Source organism: Patella vulgata, chromosome 9 (genome assembly GCF_932274485.2).
Source record: "Patella vulgata chromosome 9, xgPatVulg1.2, whole genome shotgun sequence".
In the NCBI taxonomy this organism is placed as follows: domain Eukaryota; kingdom Metazoa; phylum Mollusca; class Gastropoda; family Patellidae; genus Patella; species Patella vulgata.
The window spans coordinates 26,329,598-26,350,993 of NC_065887.2; the positions used below are offsets into that span (position 1 = coordinate 26,329,598).

A 21,396-nucleotide genomic window follows, 5' to 3' on the forward strand; every position below is an offset into this window, starting at 1 on the left:
TACTTTTATTTCACCACAATCAAGGAGGTTTATGAGGTTTACATCTCTTTAAATATCAGATTACGGAAAATGACAAGCACTCAAGACTGAAATCATACCGCAACATCCCAGGAAATACTTTATTTATGTCCATGTAAAAATACAAGACATGCGTAACTGGTTGCTTTGTAAAACTACGAATCATGACAATGCGTTATGACCCCCCCCCCCCCCCTCTCAACCATGCTTTGGTTCATACTGCCGCCAATGCCAAGCAATAAAGGAGGCATCATTGCATTCAACAAGAAAAAAACATTTGATCCACACTAGCATCGACAATCCTAGCACTGATCAACAAGAGGAGCTCACCACTTTGCAAAATTATTTACAAAATAGTGACACACAGTCTTAATTTGAACACCATCGATATATCAATATTGTAAGGCGAGGGTGTTCAGCTTCTTTGAAACAGGACAAAATATTGAATGGGTGTTGATCTCGGGACAGGTTATATACGATTAAACGTTTGTTCAGCGAGTTGTCACCTCACAAAACGAATCAACATAAAGTCAAATGAAGAGTTACCACTCCTAAACGAATCAACATTAAGTCAAATGACACTGGCAATTTTGTTTTGAGCAAGGGTGGGGTGTGTGTGTCAATTTCATATAGTCATATAGTAAATTTGCTTTTTGTCCTGGCCTTAAATGCTCGAGAAACGTTCGCTAGGCAGCTGTTGGCTACTTCATTAATTGTTACCCATTCATAATTGATAACCTTTATCAGATAAAGAGTTAGATGTTATTGGCCGTAGCTAATATAAAAAAATGTTCGATTGCTACTTTATCAATTACTGCTTATTATTTCCATTCACATTATTTTATGGTTTATAGGGGAATGCGTTAAATGTCATTGGTTCATAAGTAACATAAACAAGTTAACGCCATTAAAGATTTTTAATGAGGTCTCTTGGGTAAATTGTGTTTTTCAATGTCTGTACAAGTGGACTTTGTAATCAGTAACTGAATGCCGTAAAGTCGAGACATTATCATGCCAAATACAGTTGAGCAAACTAAATGTGAATAAAACTCTCGCCTGTATGGCTGATACAACCAGTACCGAACGACGAACGCGTAGGATAAAAGCTAAGACACTCAGCGTTTAACATACACTAGTGTAGGATTTCTGAATAGATAGCGCTGATAATTATATAAATATTTTCTAGTTCTGTGAAGAAATGTTTCAGTTCATTCGTGTCTCAGGTGTTCGGTGATTGGTTAAAAAGTTCGAAGAGTTAACACGGCAATGTAAAGCGTGGCGTCTTGTTTCCAAATGAATCAATGAAGTCTTACTGTATGATAGGAAATACTTAATACGTGTTAATTCTTACTTTAGACGGGCTGTCAATACGTTCCCTTTTCTATCCTTTCAACTTCATTTACATCATTCGTATTCCTTGACGCAGAAACAACCCATTATATAGTTTCGGTCTTGTGTCGCAATATTAAAAGCCAGACTTTTCAAAGATTGAGGCTTTTATTGGCAGTGACTGACATTGGATCTACTCGCATTAGCATAGGCTACCCGTAAAGAGGGATCATTAGAGTATTTACCACTCTAGATTAGAAAACGATCACAATAAAGTAAAAAAAAAGTATATATATATATACAAACCCAATATCGGGATGGAATATAAATTTTATTAAATATTTGGAGAAAGCGTATTTTGTTTGACTGAAAGTTTAAATGCTTGGACTTAAAATCCGAAAACACAGAGTTTGATTCTAAGGTAAGACAAGTTAAACCTTTTAATTATTTCGAGATTTTTTTGATTTGATTAAAGTTGATTCACTCTCCTTATTATTTTGAGATATTTCTCAAGATAAAAAAAACCCCACAGTGTAGAATTATATCAAATATTTGAAAGATTAGAATGGTTGGACTAACGCAGCGTCTGATTTTAAGGTAAGAAAAGGTTTTCCTTTTCTGTTTTACTTTGCTTATTATTATTTTGAGTTGTTTCTAAAAAAAGAATAAACTGTTGACTTCAACTATAATCAAATATTTGAAATAGTTTTTGTTAAGCCTTAAATGGTTTTCTCATTTTTTAAAAAAAATAATAACTTCGAAGTGAAGTTCTTATGAAAGATTCGTATGGTCTAGCGTTAGTCCTTTAATAATAGAAGAATTTGTTTCTGATTATTATTACAGTATATCGCTAATTAATTCGATTTAACAGGTGATCTGTGTGGCCTTGGCCATCTCAAGTATAAATACATTTCATTCAATCAAGTTGCATGGCTTCGATCCCAGGCTTTTACCTAGCTGATATGTGACAAGGAGTAGGGTACCTTGTCTAACATCATCGGTTTCGCCTGTCACTTCTAAAGATCCCAGCACGCTAGCGAATTATTAAAATTAATGCAGCATTATGCTAGTCCCGAAGACGTTTGCATTGGGTGTATTATGCTAGTCCCGAAGTAGTTTGTATTTAGTTGAATAGGCTAGTCCCGAAGTAGTTTGTATTGAGTTGAATATGCAAGTCCAGAAGTAGTTTGTATTGAGTGGATTATGCTAGTCCCACTCTCCCGTGTGATTAAATCCGTTGACAGTATAGTGCCAACCTTTCGGTTTAATGTTTTATTTAATTCAACGAACGTGTAGCAATTTATCACTAAAGTGCACTTCTAACTGACTTTAATGTACAAATGTTTGGATAGTGAAGCAACATCATCCACGTGTATGTTATCTTATATATGTTTAACATACATTATGTAAGATTTAGATAAACTGGTGTTCGACATTGCTTTATTCTGATCAAAGTTATGGGTCTTTTAAGTTATGAAATGAAATAGCTGATTGGCAAATGCCATTGACATCCAGTTTAACGGTAACCGATTATATAGCGCGGATGGTCTAATCCATTCAATAACTGAGACATCCAGAGATCTACGGAATTGATTATGGGTTTCCATGTGAATAAATGTCTGAATAACAATTTATATCATATTTGAAGCCAGAAAAAAAGACCTTTAAGAAAATCTTCTCTGGAAATCGATGTATATTATGCGTGCTTTTAAAAGTTAGGGGCATTAGCGTCGTTTCCTTATTTAATTTGACGTAATTATGCTATATAAGTACATAGGAGATTTCAAAATTTGGGGTAAGTCGGTGACACCGTTGTTCTGACATAGACGTTGTATTTTCATATTGCAGCTATACAGGAACGATCAGCGGACACCGTCCGATCAAAGACCGTTCCTAAAGGAACTAGCAAATCCACAACATATCTGGAAAACACAATTTGGGATTGTGCAGCTTTTACACGTTATTATAGATGTCAACGGCAATAATTATGTGGACGGTTAACTCGCAACCATGCATGACGCCATCCACATAGTGTTGAGACGTCAGTTAGGGGTGTGTGAAGTGATAACCTTGATATCTGGAAGTGTTCACTGGTATCACAATGAAATCAAAACAGGCTTAACGTCCTACTGTTCTGCTCCGAACTGGGCTAATGAAGACGGGCATACGCCATACAGGGTGCTTTAGGGAAATTTTGCCCGAACAGCGGCACTATGGCCTACTCATATCGAATTCCAACTGTCAAGGGATCTTTTACGTGCATGCCAATGTGTACACGGGACCTCGTTTTTTCGTCCCATCCGAACGACTAGACAGTTGTCCTTATCGGGCCCTCCGTCCTGCATCACTGACAAGGGGGAAGCACGCCGGAAAATCGCGATGAACTTTCTCGGTCAATGCAGGGCTCAAACACCCGACCTCAAGGCTAGCGAGCCAGCGTCTTGGCCACCGTGACCCCTCACTGTTATCACACTTTAATAACAAGAGATATGGAAGTGATGATGAAGGTCAATCAAATATGCAAATTAGGCTTCCTTGAAGTTTACACTTCGTGGGCACTTGATTAATCTCGCTTCTCACACACTTCTGTTAAAGCGAAAATGGAGTGTCGCTCCTGCTTCTTGGCCATTGACACGAAGTGTGTTTTATCACGCCACATTCACTTCGATAGAGTGATTATCACTTGAGTTAAACTTCAGCAGGGTGCTTTATAGAGTGTTTTTTATCACTTCAGCAAAATATACTGCAATCTTAAATCGAACGTATTTAACACTTTATTTACATTTCTTCCACACTTCAACAGAGTGTATTTATCACACCGATACTAGTAAGCATACGACCACATAAGTTGCGTTATATAAAATCAAGGACAATTGATCCTCAACAAGTGGCCCGGTACACCAATTAAGCAAAATTGCCTAACCACAATAGGTTGAGTCGCAACATGAAAAAATACCAATAATGGAAAGTGACACCCTGTGTTCATATAATATTATATTGTAACTATATCCTACTGCCGATTATGACACAAATATATTTCTAACTATGGCAGAATCAGATAGCGACCATGAATTTGTAAAACACACCTCATATCTGGTGCTTATCGTATATCGAGGCATATGAATAGCAAATTAATATCATATGGAATTGTTGAACACTAAGGTTTCGTTTTACATCAATATTTCCAGTCGCAATCCAAGCGAGATGTGTAAATGTCATTTTATTGGTATCCATGATTTCTAATTTTGTAGCATAAACGAAGTCTAAACATTCTTCACTAATAGATTTCAGAAGTAAGGGCAAATCCATCACCAGATTCAATTTGTTGATTACTTAAAGTTTCTGGTCGTCATTTGGAGGGGTGTTAATCTCTTGTGAAAGTTGGATCTCCAATAGGGATATTAGTCTAGAAATGGTTCAATTCTATTCACTATATGGTGAACTGAAAAGGTTTCAACATTCGGCATCCCCCTGGAGACGATATTGACAGGGTAAATGTCAAAGCAAGCTAACGCCACCTACAATCATCGGCAGAGTCTTTCCAATCCCGACTGAATCCAAACTAGGGGATTATCTATCTGGATTTTGTTTTCTTGATGAAATGTTAAAGTAGCTAAGTCTCTAACTCAATACCATCTAAAACCATCGACATTGAAAACACGAATTATTTGTCAATTTAAATCAACACTGATGTTGTGATCTTACCGGGAAAAGATGGGCTTTTGATATCCAATATTTAAGACAAAAACATTTTACGATTGGTACACGAATCGTGTACCATAATGCGTTTCAGCGCAGTTTGTAGCAAGCGACTCGAAGAACGAGGTTAGATATATTCTACAAGTCATGTCAAATGGTAACCCCAAATTCTTATCTGGAGAGCATGCGCAATAAATACTATCGGTGCAGACGGGAATAACCAGACGCTAGAGATTGCCATTCGATTGAGACTTCTGGCGTATTTTCCCGAACATAACTGCTTTGAGAGAGTAAAAACGGACACGATTGAATGCAAATCAGTTTATTTACATTCATATTACATTATTATACGTTGCGACCCATTTGTGTCAATTTCTAGGTCCCAAATATTAGCGATTTAGCTCCTTTAAATAATAAATAAGAATACATTTTAACCATGATTAAACCGTGAAACATTAGCTATTGTACGGAAAATGCAAACGACGATCATCGACTTTAATGTGCTGTGTTCTCTATGCCAAATTCCTTAAGAGACATATTTGTGGACGTATACTGTCGTCGCCTCTGTCCATCCGGATGTCTGTCCATCCACAATTTGTTTGTGGACCCTTTACAGGTCACAATTTTTAACCGATTTTGACGAAACTTGCAATATAGGTTCATCTCAAACAGATTTTGGTCCATTTCGATATTTTCATGTATCGAACCGACACTTTCTCGATTATGGTCCTTGATTGTCCGAAAAATCACGATTTTAGCATTTGGACACTCCAGAGGTCACAATTTTTATCCGATTTTGATGGAACTTGAATTGAATTTTATAGATAAAATATCTCGGTTCTTTTCGATATTCGCGCATACGAGACAGTAACTTCCTGGATTATGGACCCTGATTGTTTTTAGCTTGTTCTCTAGAGTTACAATTTCTATTCGATTTTTAAAAAAAAGTTCAAAATATCAATGTTACACCATAAATGGTTGAGATCGAATTTCATGAAAATCGGACCGATTCTGCCGAACAAAATGGCTGTTCCTCATACGCAAATAGTGTAAAGGTATAATAATCAAGGTTGTGGACACTCTATAGGTCACAATTTTGATCCGATTTCGGTAAAACTTTACATTTATGTTTAATCCTGTTGATTTTTGCGCATATCGGTCTGTAACTTCGTGGATTATTTTGTGGACCCTCTAGAGGTCACAATTTTTATCCGATTTAAAAAATCGTGTAAAAATATCACCGTTACACCCTGATGATGTTCGAGTTCGAAGTTCTGCCCGACAAACTGGCCGTTACTTGTACGCAAACAAAAGTATGTAATACCAAAATTGTGGGCCCTATAGAAGACACAATTTTTATTCGATTTTAATGAAACTTTAAATGTATGTTTATAACCTGAAGGTCTCGATATTCGCGCATATCGGACCGTAATATCCTGGATTATCGCCTCTAATTGTACAAAAATCACAATTTTTTTTAGCTTGTTCTATGTCCATCCCCTGCAAAAGTGGGCGTATCTTTTATGGCAACCACATGTAATTATGGGACAATTACACACTTGTCTTGCAGATCTGTTAAATTTTCAATAAAGTCAGGTCATATGTGGCGTTACGTACGAGATTACCTTGTATTAGAAGTCTTGGAAGTTTAACCCATGGAATAATCCTCGACAGAATCAATAATAATTTTCATGTAATTGTTTGAGACTCCCGATATTTTGGGCAAAATTAATTTTATGTCTTCACTATGAACAGATTTTGTTGTCATGTTGGACGTATAGAACTTGCGAATTTCAAGAGGGGCTGGTTACGCTCTAACTAAACTAGCCCACATAAAATATTCTATTAGGTACATGTTTTTGACGATTCATTTTCCAATCCTCAAACTGTGCGTATTAAAAGGTTTCTTCACATACCAGGAACTATTGACGACACTGAATCCTGAGTACATCTAATTAAACCTCTTGAAACCCGAGAGTATATGCACTGTTTAATGCTAGACTGTCTGCGTTGGTTTTTTTCTTTCTTTTTTGTGTTTGATTGAACATTTCTAAGGTTGTATATATTTCTTTCTTTTTTTTCAAATTAGAGACACATGAATGGTTTCAGTTTTGTTTTCAATAATAGAATAATAGTGTGTCAGATATACAAGCATTGTTATTTTCTAGTAATCGATCTTGTTTTTATCCAGTTTATCGCGTTTTTAGTAAGTTTTTTTTTCTTCCACTAATAAGATAAATATTGTTGTAGACCGAAATTAGCTAATAACAAAAAAAAGTTGTTAAGGATGTAATAAAAGCGAAAATCAATGATATATTGTTATGCTTCCAAATTAATTGATACATTGTCTATTTATGTAAGACAAGGGGGTCTGTTAAACATGATCTATATATATTTGTCGTTAGGTGAAAAGTTCACTGAAAATGAGGTTCAACGTCTTATTTTCTGCGCAAAGCGAGCTAACGAAGACGATCATGTGCTGCGCAGGAACATTTGCCCTGATATTGTCGTTTCCGCCTACTCTTCTTCGAATGCCAACCAACAAAAGGCTGTCTAACCTTTGTGAAAACGTCTTTGTTCTCCACATGCCTAGAGTTTCAAAACTATGTGACCTCATAGTAGCAGGACATAGGTCTGTCCGAAAGAAATTCATATTGGAAATTTGTAAGCATGGAACAAAAAAATTGGATTATTAGTAGTGGCGCAGGAGTCCCGAGTATGCTTATCGTTTACTGAACACGTGGTACCATTTGCAAGTTGGTACAATTTTCTTGGTGCAGTAAGGTAGAAAAATAACACACATAGAATTATAGACAGACGTCAATAAAGATAAAGGTTTGTATCAAACCGAATGGTTCCAGCAAAACGCTATGTTCCATCGCGGAAGGAAGTTAGAGAAGTAAATAATAATTACATTACCGCACACAATCCCTTTGAGATATAATAGAAAAGTATGGCTTGAATATTAATGCTATAATTGTGAATTCTGTTGGGGACAAACAGAAACATGCTCACCTGAAGATAAAAATATCGGGAATTAGTTATTTCCTCGTTTTCAAATTCTTCGAGTTTCTACCTGAAATAACCCGAATCCCATTAGATCTTTTATGATTTTCAACAAACACATTTTTAAGACCGCACATTATCCCACAGAAAGTGAAATTATTCACCCAATAAAATATGCATTGGATATAGTAATGTAATGAGAATGAGTCAGCCTTAAGAATGTGTATGTTTGGGCTTAATAAATTCAACTTTCGTGAGTTACTTCCCTTTTTAAAAATGCCTGCTCCACAAGCCGAACCCTTATCGCCACTAATGCTAAGAATGGAATGTAGGTGATATCATGAGCATTGTTTAGGAAATAAAATTTTGCATTTGCCAATCTACTTATTGTTTACAATAAGTAGCATATTTATGTTGATTCGCTTATAAGATAGTCCAAGTGGGTAAGACGCTAGCTCGCTAGCCTGGAGGTCGGGTGTTCGATCCCTGCATTGGCCGAGAAAGTTCATCCAGATTTTCCGGCGTGGTTCCCCCTTGTCAGTGATGCAGGACGGAGGGCCTGACAAGGATAGCTGTCTAGTCCTTCGGATGAGACGAAAAACCGAGGTCCCGTGTATACATTGGAATGCACGTAAAAGATCCCTTGGCAGTTGGAATTCGATATAAGAGTAGGCCGTAGTGCCGCTGTCCGGGCAAAATTTCCCTCATAGCACACTGTATGGCGTATGCCCGTCTTCATTAGCCCAGGTTAGGAGCAGAACAGTAGGACGTTAAACTCCATTTCATTTCATTTCATTTCATTTATAAGATAGTCCATGGAATACCGCGTTAAATATCATTTTAGTTTTTATACGCCCATATTGAAATGTGGTCTTGTATTGTCGTCGCCCCCGTCTGTCAGTCCGGCGTCCACAATTGCCCAATCGGATATTAATTTTAAATTTATACACAATGTTTAAGGTCATGAGACGAAGAATCCTATTGATTTTCAACAATTTCTGATAACTGCCAGAGTTATGGCCCTTTATCACTTTGAAAGATATTGTGGACGTCTAGAGGTTAAAGTTAATATCCGCTTGACTTTAAATTTATACACAGTGTTGTAGGTCATGAGACGAAGAATCCTATTGATCTTCAACTATTTTCGATAATTATTGCCAGGGTTATGGCCCTTGCTCACTTTGAAAAATCTTGTAGATTCTCTAGAGGCTACAGTTAATACCCGATTGACTTTAAATTTGTACACAGTGTTTCAGGTCATCAGACAAAGAATCCTATTGATTTTCAACGATTTCCGATAGTTATTTCTAAGTTATGGCCATTTATTACTTTGAAAAACCTTATGGATGCTTTATGACCATAGTTATCATCTGATTGATTTTATATTTATACACCGTGTTTACGCCTATATGTAATCGTTTCGATTGACTGTGGATTGATACGCACAGTTTAAGGTCTTGAAACGAACAAGTATATTTATTTGAACAGCTAAATCCATGATATTAAATGTATTGTATACTAAACGTTAGCATGGGCCAAACAAATGCTAATGATTTTGATAATTACTTAATGAGTTGTTTCTCTAAAATCAGATTTTAGTGTATTATAAATGTTACATAACCGACAAAAGTAAAAATATGCGACAACTCTTGTTGACTGCCCGAACAACCTTCTAGTACAACTTGCATCGAAAGTATACAAAAATGAAACGAAATGTAGATCTGTATTTTAATCAGATTGGTGTAAAAAGTGCCAAATTCACGAGAAAAAAAACTACGCAAGACAGTTAACATTTACGTATACTGTTTTGGTAATCTGTTACTAATTAATCCATAATCTGCCAGTGAAATAACACTTCGCCTAATGCAGGACATCGGTATAAGACACCTGATCCCAGGTTGTTAACTAAAAAAATGACTAAACATATTGCAAATCTATCATTGCCATCATAGATTATCACATGATCTTATAGTATTATACCCTTGGCGACATTTAGCCTTTTCTTATTGCTTGCGTCCATGCTAAACCTAATTGTTCTTTATATTCAGAACATAACCGCTGGCTTTATTCGTGTTCCATATAAGATTCTTGACGTATGTCTGATCATAGCCACGTTTATTTGTGTCGTAGTTGGGACTTTATGTGATGCATGATAAACGTTGTTATGACTGTGTAATTTCCATTATTGTGGAAAATCATGTATCAAACTGGCCCCGAATTGTCGAGACGAGACCATTGGCACCAAGACATTAATATAATAACGACTCATTTTTATATGCTTAATCACCGTCTCTACAACTGCATTCTTAACAACCTTCTCATGACATCACTAATACTTGTTGTTAATAATATGTTGGTGAAGTAATTTATCTATATAAAGACAATGACGATACAGAGAAGTCTGGTGATGTTTCCTGGGTGTGAATGTTGATATATCTCACTTTCACGCACATGTCAGCCATTAAACGTGGTGATTTTCAAAAATCTTGTTATACGCCAATCTGGTCCCATGGGCGATTTAGCTGTTGGCTATTCATCTTTTGGTGTTGTATATATTTGTTTAAATAAGGAACTGTTTATCAGATGTCAATTACGTTTCATTTTAATGTTCTACTACAATGGGGGATCACGTGGCTAAGTGGGTAAGACGCTGGCTCGCTAGTCTGGAGGTCGGGTGTTCGATCCCTGCATTGGCCGAGAAAGTTCATCCAGATTTTCCGGCGTGGTTTCCCCTTGTCAGTGATGCAGGACGGAGGGCCTGACAAGGACAACTGTATAGTCGTTCGGATGGGACTAAAAACCGAGGTCCCGTGCACATATTGGCGTGCACGTACAAGATCCATTGGCAGTTGGAATTCGATATAAGAGTAGGCCGTAGCGCCGCTGCCCGGGCAAAATTTCCCTCATAGCACACTGTATGGCGTATGCCTGTCTTCATTAGCCCAGTTTAGGAGCAGAACCGTAGGGCGTTAAACCCCATTTCATTTCATTTCATTTCTACTACAATGACTCCCGTCATAGTACCCTTGAAGCTGATGTGCAGATCACTTGAAGTTAATGGCTCATCATACTGACTATTGGTTTGCCGTGCTGCTCAGATTTTGTGTGTATGGGACATAAAAGTACACGGAAAATTTGCATGTTAACATTAGATTGACCACAACATTTAGCATGTTATTGTTCACCAGCTGGTATCGTTTCGCAATTTCTAACATAAAAGGAAATCGGATATCATTTTCAGGAATATACGCCAATAATTAAATAAATATATTTAATTGCTCAGATTGTCTAAATTGTGTAATTTGTTATAATTTTTGCCGATGTAATATGTAGTGCCATTTAACAATATAGGATTTTGACTGGATCTAGTTACGCAGTTCATGAAAGTGACAGTCGGTCTACTAACAAACAAAATAACCAAACATAATACCCAACTTGACGTAATCTAGTCTATTAGTATTATCAATTCAATTAGTACTCGCTTGTAAATTTGATTAAGTCTTAAGTTAAAAATACTCAAAAATTAGGTCAATGTGTACTGATGTTCTTAATTCAAAAGTTAATTAACCTCCACACTCCTTTTGCATACAAGAAGAATCTTCTTCCCCAATTAAAGACTCTATGTGGGATTTTGACGCTATAGAATCCCTTGCAAACTACAATATTGTGGACGTTAAATCTTAAATAAACAATACCAGTCCAGACATGATTCAATTCAATTCAGTATTTACCGAACGGAAAAATGATATCGATCTATACTGCTCCCAGTGTAACAAGGCGACCGCCATCTTTATTTACCGCGAAACCAATTGATGACCCCCTTTTTTAAAACCCGATTGAATTATGTACGGTAGATGATATTGCGTTGGTATAAATAATCAATCTGAGTACATATTAGTGTGAATTGAGCCGTCAGAAATTATATATTTGCTGAAAAATGAAAAAGCTTACATTGTTACTTTAACTAGCAACTATCTGGCAAAAGGAGAAAATAACAAATTACCATTTTCTAGGAAATGAAAGTAATGAAATATGGTTTTATGGCACGTCAGCACCAACCGGGCTATATTGCGCCAAACATATGGTGTTTATTTTGAGACAGGTTAAATTATATCACAGAAAAAAGTATATGCATAAATACAAACAATATCACAGTAGTAACTAAAATTGAAAGTAAAAAAGAAAATCTTTTTATGCATTTAAAATACCTCCTGTTGGTTCTGTGGGAGTTGGGTCAGTCTCCTAAGAGAGGCTTAATGAGGTGAAGTTTATACCTGTAAGATGCCAAGACCGTTGCCAGCGCCCATACAAAGAATTAATGGTGGATTTAAAATCGATGAATGATAAAAGGAATTCTGATATGGTTAGATCTAAGGCAGACTTGACAGCTACGTCTGCCTGATCATTCCCTTTAATATCAACATGACTGCATGTGGAGTCAGCAAAGGACTGTGTCCTTGCCGATAAACTCGTTTGATAGTAGCAGACGATACATATCTGCTACTAATGGATTTACAATCTGTTTATTGCTGGTAAAGAGGACAGATAATCATTAAATATGATATGTTTTAAATAAGAAGCTGATTGAATGAACTCCAAAGCCTAAAAAATGGCCTGGAACTCAGCAGTAAATATGGAAGCAGCAGGTGGAAGTATGACAGAAATGATCCCAGTTGGTGTGACGGTAGCCGAAGCTACCCGATCACCATCTTTTGAACTATCTGTGTTAATGGGAGCATAATCACCATATTTAGACCTTAACTCTCGAAAGAGATTGAAACACCGTGGAAATAGTATCTTTCTTTTATTTTTTGTTAGATCTAAATCGATCTTTGGATGCGATATAGTCCAGGTTGGAGTTCTAAAGTACGGGGTATTCGCATCTTCTAGTGGTCAAATCACTTCACAGATGCTATGCTTAAGGATTTTCAGTATTTAGTTTTTATTCAAGTTCTATAGCTTCACAAAAAGTTTTTTAAAACGCGGCAAAAATGTTTACCAATACCCTCGAACTCGTAAATGTTTTAGAAAAAAATAAAATGAATACTATTACCCTCGAACTAGTAAATGTCTTCTAAAAAATACTGTTACTTTTATTACCCTCGAACTAGTAAATGGTATAGAAAAAATCTAGACCATAAGAATTGAGAATTGTTGTGATTTTTTATTATATTAGAAGTGGGTCATGTTTTTCGGAAAAACAGACTCATAAGAAATAAGAATAACTGCCCTTATGCAAGCCAATATACACTTCAATTATAGAGCTACTTGTGGTAAAGCTCTGTTGATTGCTTTAGTTGAATAACATGTTAAGTGATGGCATAAGATCCATTTAATACGATAACTGCTTGTTATCGATCGAATTGTCTGCTAAAGTAGTGATTAAGAACAATAATGAAGTTAGTATAACCGAAATTACTATAAACTGTCTGATCACTATCGATATAGTTATGTCTCTTGTCCTTTAGATGGAAAGTGTTCAATTTAAATGTCGAGAACATAAAGACATCTGTTTGAAAAGATAAAAAAGTAGAGTAATTTTACTAAAGGCCTATTTTGTATGTGTGAGAGAGAGGGGGGGGGGGTAACGCACACTCATAATCAACACAAAGTAGGTCATATCGGGACAAAATATGTTTCATTCTTTTTGAGCAGAGTTTATAAATGTAGTTTGGTAGACAACCCTATCCTGGACCAATTACGTATTATTATTTATATAACCTATGAAACCACATAAGGAAGGTTGAGGCACTGTTGTTTATCGTTATATCATCCAGCCTATGGCGCCTGCCATATTTCAAGCTTCCATTAATAATTGACACTGCAGTTTGATTATGAAATTTGGAGATGCACTCGAGTTGCCCCTAGATTGTTTTAATTGTTAACAATAATTGCTTATTTCTGAACACCAAAGCTCCATGTATGTTTTATTTTCAGAGGTTTACTTTCAACCAAGCAGATTGGTATTTTGTTTATTCGACCGAAAATAGAATAACAACGTGCTTTTAAACAATAAATCATTACGGAATTGCATGTAAAATACATAAATCCCCAATAAAGAATGCAATGCGTGACTTTTAAGAGTCGAATTAAAATTAACTTCTTACACATTAATTTAAAGAATAAGACCGCCTCTTCGTATCTAAATAATTATTACGTCTTCGATAATTACTTGAGACAACTGGTTAGCGGCATTCCTTATTTAGATTTAATCAGTTGTACCCAAGCCTCGTGGATATATTGATGGATGACGATATCGTGTCCTTCTTGTAATATAGTATTATAAGGGATATCCGTAATTAGAGAGAAGCTAGGTCATTTCATAACTAGCATTATGCTACAATATTATTTCAATAATTTGTTTGCGTGCGTTGGGGTCTTTAGCAGTCTCTGTGCATGGGCGTGGATTTAGGGGTCGGGGGCGGGGGGGGGGGTACGAATAGGTCTCTGCCCCCCCCCCCATGATTTTGATCGTCAGGACAGATTTTCAGGTTTATATTCACATGATGGTGAGCTTGTTTCTACTTATCTGGAACTGAATCGGGACTTTGAACAAGAATTGCCATTCTTCAAGCGCCAGTTTTTGGCCGAATCTATTTCACTTGTGAACAAAGTGAGGCAGATGTTCCCTTCTGTCGAAGCTCTTCTCATCTCACACTGCTGAACCCTGCTAGTTCCTGCTCAGCCGAGCGATCCTTCAGCACTGCGCCGTATCAAAACTTGGCTGCGCAACTCCATGACGCAAAACCGACTGAACAGCTTGATGGCGTGTGCGGTGCATAATGACACCCTTCATGTCGCCAAGATATTCAAATACAACAGTCCTGATCGTAGAACGAACGTCTTTGGACGATTCACTTAACTTCATGAAAAATTAAAATTAAGATCGCCATAAACGTGGTAAAAGCGTGGTGGAAACGCCAGATATCGTGCACTGGTCTCCATGATCGTCCGGTCACGGCGTTTGCTTTGAGCATGTTCAAAAAATAAACGCCAAGGTTCTGCGATCTCACCTGGAAAGCTGTGAGAACGTGATGGGGTCGCGAAGGTCCCGAGACAAGCGTGGTAATATCTCCATGAACGTGGAACACACGTGGCAAAGACACTGCGAAATTTTAACATTTACAACGGGCACTTCATGTCGTCTTCACCACGACCCTCGCGTGTCTGCCACGATTCCACCAAGCGTTCAGAGTCTTTAGGACGTTGTCATGGCGATGTTACGATGATTTCACCACTGTTGCGCGATTGCACCACGTCCTCGTAGCGAATTCATGGGGTTCCCACTGCGTTTACGGAGTTCTTAATAGAGCAAGACGCGGTTACCAAGCTTGCATTACGCTTCTATAACAACCATGCTTTTTATATACGACTTGCTATAAAAACAGGGGATTCCAAGTTCATATATCAGTGTGTATGTCGTCATCTTGACATTTTCAATAATCTGACCAACTGATATAAGTGCCGTGATGACGTGGTAGAAACGCACGTGCCGTCGCGATACACGAATACGTGTAGTAAGAACCCCCTGAGCGTGGTTAGAACGCCGCGGGTTCGCTGATGATCGCCGTTGCCAAGCCAATAGATCTCAATAGAAGCGCGGAGAGGTCGTGACGCGCGCGCCGTGAGAACGCGGTATAATCGCACAGGTCGCGGTAAGAACGCGGCTTTTTTCAAGTTTGTAATTTTCTGTGGACATTTTCTCGCGTTGTGTTCACGTTTGCCGGCGACCTATTTATTTTCTGGTCGCAGCAGCGCAGTAAGGACACCACCCCGGTCTGACGGTTGCTTACCCATGTAGTGAGGTCGTGGCGAATCCCGACCTCATCACGTTCTTACCACGTTGACAAAGACCTCGTCACGTCTATGCCGCTCCCTTCCTCAACCTGGCTGATTTTTAAATCGTAACCAGGTCGGGCGAAGGGGGTATACGCACATTTCTTAACCCAATGATAATGTTTATCATGTGTTCTAGACTGCCCCCATTAGCATAGCCATCAGCCATGTTGATAAATAGTTACTCAAGTGAATTTCAAAGATCAACGAAAATTAAAGAATTGGGGGTTTAATGTCCTATTTTTCTGCACCAAACGGTTTAATGAAGACTGACATACGCCATACAGTTTTGCCGTGACGGAAGATGGTGCCCCGGAGAGCGTCATTCCCACCTTCATGTAATTGCAACTGTCCCAGTAATGTATTAATGAGTAGTCGTGTCAAGTAAGCTATAGCATTAGCATGTCTTATGTACGGCACCCATCACTACCTAAATAAATTTGGAAACTGATCATTGTCATTATATCCCTGGTATTATATATAATAGAATGTAATAAAAGTTATCCTATATTGCCTACTCATTCCCAGTTATATCATACTGTTATTGCCCTGTTACCATCCATGCCTTAATTACAATTATCCTAGAAAATCAGTAATTACCTATTGATTGATTTTAGAGTAACCATTTCAGACAATGATTCCTCGTTGGAAAACACTGGACGTCGTTAAAGACCATTGATGTATACCGGTAACTTTGTGTTGCATAATTATCTGACCAAAAACAACATGATTGGGATTTTCCTTTTACCGAACAAGAAGGATCTCGGGCGACGACTCTAAAGAGTTAGAACATTAGAGTAATGGCGTGCTTCTTGACAGTATATTTACATTTTTTCATAAACCTTTACGTCATAGTTCGCATAAACTTCTCATTTAATAAAGACCCAAAATATTTTTTTATAGAAAACGTTTATGTTGTATACATTGAGTTGGATCGACTAGGTATAAGGTAAATTCGAACAAAATACTAGTCTGGGATATCTGTCTCTTTCGCTGGCACTTTGGGTGGTTATTGTGATGGATTCAAATAAGGCCTATTTCATCGTTGCAAACACTAAAGTCTAGTATGATGAAAATCTATCATGGTACGTCAACATATCAGACGTGTCCAGAGGGTGAGGGTGGCGGTTCGTAAATCCCCTGCTCGTGCAGAGTATTTCTTTCCTACCCCATTCACCGAAATAATGGCGCAAAAGTGTGAAGCATGTATGCACCTAAATGAGCAGAAAAGAAATACTGTCTCGGAGCTTATGATTTTATAACATTCCCCGGTTATCCCCCAGGCCTCAGGCCAAACAAAACGTTATCTCCACCCGGACCAAACAAAACCCCCTGCTCAAATACGCCCCTGATCTGTCATAAGTAATACTAGGTTTAAGAACGAATCCCGAAATATTGTATAGGATTTGGAAATTACTGTCTACAAATGAATCTTCCAATGTATCTATTTGATCTAGCTAAATCTAAATCCTCTTAAGCGTCGGGTAACATCTTGGAGCATTGTGTCTTGTTATCCTTACAAACGTGTATATTGTATTGAAACACTGTACCTGACAAGACAATCCTGTAATGCATTCGGTTGTTTTATTAAATAAACCAATAATTACTGTCGGGTGATTTACTAATGATAGGTTCTCACCGTCGTGCGATGGGTTACGATAGGATTGTCCCTATCAAGTCCACGATCTGGTAGGTGTAGAAAAGTTCGATACTATTAACACGATTGCTACGACTGACCACAATATGTGATACAGAGCCTCGTTTAACATGGTGACCAGGCGGACGCCGCTGCGCACTAGCCAAATACATACGTTTTGAAAATCATACGTTTTGAAAATCGCTGACAAGGTTTTTCCCATGTGCCAATACTATATCATGGTGCGTGGGTTTACAAAATCGTCTTTCTGATTGTTTTGGGGTATATTTCTGTCTGCGGGTCAGACGCAGCAGTGTTTTGATCTCGATGTTACAGGGAATCAATCCATGGTTTAACAAGATGCCAAAACTACTAGTGTATCAAATCTCCGAAACTATTTTTAAGTGCACAGAAATCGAGTCTAAGGGGGGAAATTTGCGGTGCTCGCGGGTCCGACATTGCCGCGCACGACCAAATCCTAAGACGAGGCTCTGATATGATAAGACCTGATAGGATCACCACGATTACTCCACAATTAAAACCTAGCATTTAATGCGAAAGCGCCGATTTGATTAACCAGAACTGACAGTAACATGAACAAGAGGCGGGTAAATAAGGGTTGTTCGTAACATAATATATAAAACCATGCTTTTAGGATGTCAATTTCTAAACTTAGTATATTTTGTTCTACATGAAAGTATAGCGCTTTTATCTTATCTTAGATATGTTGAGACAATCGAACATACATTGATGGCATGTATTAGAAATCGAGCGAGTTTTAGTGGTTCTGAAGACGAAACTAACGACTTCATAATATGCGCATTTAAAAAAGAGTGTGATAAAATGAAAAGTAACCCAATCCATTTCACCCGCAAAAAATTGACCTGAGATGGGCAAAGACTAGTAACCGTTTTCCCTGATCTCATGGGAATGTAGTTCCTCTATTTATAGCAATTCCCTCTTTTCCTGCTGTTGCATGGTAATTTTTGTTAACTTTCTGGTCTACATATAGAAACAAAGGCGAGTGTCTAAATCTCTATTTTCTGTGAAGGGGTTGGTGAATATTCATAGTATGTTAATAGTATGTAAATGTTACTTTTTTACTGCGACCAAATTACAATCGTTCTGTCATGCACGTGTTGAGATATTATAGGGTAACATCAAACTGTTCTGGCCTTTATCATGTATAAAGACTGTCAGTATTGAATATGTTTGATTACATAACAACATTTATTTTGGCACCTTAACAAAATAGTTCACTTGCCAAGCAAAATACTCGTAAAACCTTGCATATAACTCAATATCATTGATAAAGCGTGTAGTTTACGGCTCGAGTGAACATTAACCTAAATAGAATATTATACATCTCCCACCAAGATTTTGTTTATAAATCTGGTTGACTTTTGTTTTTGAAACTAAAAAAAGTTATCATTAGAGGATACGCAACTAAAAATAACTGCGATGAATTGTTTTCCTAGCCTCTGATTTTCTTCAGTTTTTCACATATCAAAATAACCGCTCGTACAGAGCGATACAATACATATCATTCAAAATACTTCATATAATGGTTGCCAAGCGTAGGTGGATAGCCAATAGTGCAACCCATTTAAAATGGCTGCTTCCCCATTGAGATTAACTGAGAATTATGATCGGCTTCGTCATTTATGTACATGTATAAGTTGATGAAATAAATAGGCTAGGGCCTCTCCCCATCTTAATAATTTGACCTAACTGTATTTTATCATGCAAGATATTAAAGATAACAATTCAAGATCTAATCATGATTGTCTAAAATCAAGTTGATCGGCCCAATAATTGAAACGGGAATATTTGAATGAGCGAACCAAATTTAATGCTCATGCTTTTTTACGAAGAGGACATTCAATTATTCGTCACCTTTTGATTCTTTACTACCATATTATCACCTGCTGGGTGGTGTTTGTTCAAACAAAGATTATCAATTCCATAGCCTTGGGGTGGATGGGGACACCTTAAACCGGGCAATGGGTTCCATTTAAATTTAATATGTTTCATACCTAACATTGTTGGGTGATCTCCGGCAGCAGACCACTGTCGCCTCACAACTTGTGGTAGCTAGTGCTTCTATGTCCCCTGGCCTTTCAATAGCCGCACATTTGAGAACTCCTACATGGAACCTAATTTAAGGCATTTTGGTGGGTTAATGTAACAGCGATGTAGATAATGTGATGTGGTAACGCCAAGGTTTGTCGGGCTTGTATGTCCTCTGGTACCCTCTCATTCTCCAAATATTCACCTTGTCTCGGTTATTGAGGATTCCCTTCAAACTGCATGAAACCAATTGAAATGTATTGTTCAATGAATCGATGATAAATTTATTATTCCGCTACATGGATATGTCACACTGTCTCGATTATTGGAGATTCCCTTTAAACTGCATTAAACCAATTGAAATGTATTGTTCAATGAATCGATGATAAATCGTATTATTCCGCTACATGAATATGTCACACTGTCTCGATTATTCGGGATTCCCTTTAAACTGCATTTAACCAATTGAAATGTATAGTTCAATGAATCAATGATAAATCGTATTATTCCGCTACATGAGTATGTCACACCGGTGTTTCAAGTGAGAATTCTTTTCTAACAAAAAACAGAATATATGGGAAAATATAACTCCTATTACCGTTAATGGTTCTTGTAAAATGATTAATTACTGTTTGATTTTCAAAACTGTTTACTATTATGTTTGACGTTGGTGTTTTATAAATACATGTACATTAAAATGCATTAAACGCGTTGTCCATGTCCTCGTTTTCGATGTTATATGGAATCGGTCCCATCGCATTTGCAATAGACCGACTTTCTCGCCGGCGGAAACGCCGCATAAACGCGTACATGGAAAACGGACCTTAAGATCATTTATACAGAACGCCAACTGCGACCTATGCCATTTTCCGCGCGATTCATCGTTCGTACTAAAAGCATTTGTGATTTGACGATGTCCCGTACACGTCATCACTTTTGATCTCGTACTCTAATTGGCTAATAACAATCGTTCGCGAGAGCTGTTCCCAAACATTTTCTCTGGAGGCAATCTCCGCAGTTTCGTTCGCCGTCATTATAAACGATTTCATTGAAACAGCAGTTATATTGTCTGCGATATCAGTAAAGGTGGAAACGGACGTAAAACCCCTACCTACCTAGCAGTCAAGCATTCTAATGTATACACATAAAATAGTCTACACATTATATATTTATCCGAAAATATTACCTCAACCAACGGAGAAGAGTTTACAAAACTGTCTGTTTTTAAATTCCTTGAATACATTGTCCATTCCAATCTCAAGGGAATCACATCAGCACTGCTGTATAGTTCTAGTATATTAATGTTTTCATTTCCAGTAATCTATAGTATGTGGTTTAGTTGTAGCAATCATGGAAATACCATCATTTTCAGATGTGTCGTAGTGCATCGAAACTTTTCTCAACATGTAGGCACAGGTACAATGAAGACGGACAGAGGTACAACGGTCTAGTCTTTTTTCGAATTCCAACTTTCAATGCACGCCAATGTGTACACAGGAACTCGGTTTTTCGACTATATGTCTGCACCACTGACAAGGGGGAACCACACCGGAAAAACCCGATGAACTTTCTCTATAAGACAGAGATCGAAGACGGGACCTTCACCGCGGCCGCCAAATTTAGATGTGATAATTAGACTAGTATTGTTATGATATTATTCATTTAATTATTTTAGCGCTCAAAACAACCTCGGCAGTCTACATATTCCGAAAAGCAAAATAGAAAATTAAGACTTCGAGGTGCCAAACGAAGAAAATTCAAAATGGACTAGGAGACAACATTGTTATAAACTTGTATAGTTT

At 37.5% G+C, this 21,396-nt stretch overlaps 1 long non-coding RNA gene across 1 annotated transcript in view; it reads left to right on the plus strand.

Annotated features, from left to right (window-relative positions):
• Positions 1–1,431: 1,431 nt before the first annotated feature.
• Positions 1,432–21,396, plus strand: part of LOC126832487 (uncharacterized) — a 77,428-nt gene continuing 57,463 nt past the window's right edge. Inside the window, exon 1 of the long non-coding RNA XR_007684734.2 lies at positions 1,432–1,768. This is a non-coding gene — a long non-coding RNA (uncharacterized LOC126832487). The remainder of the gene's footprint in view (positions 1,769–21,396) is intronic.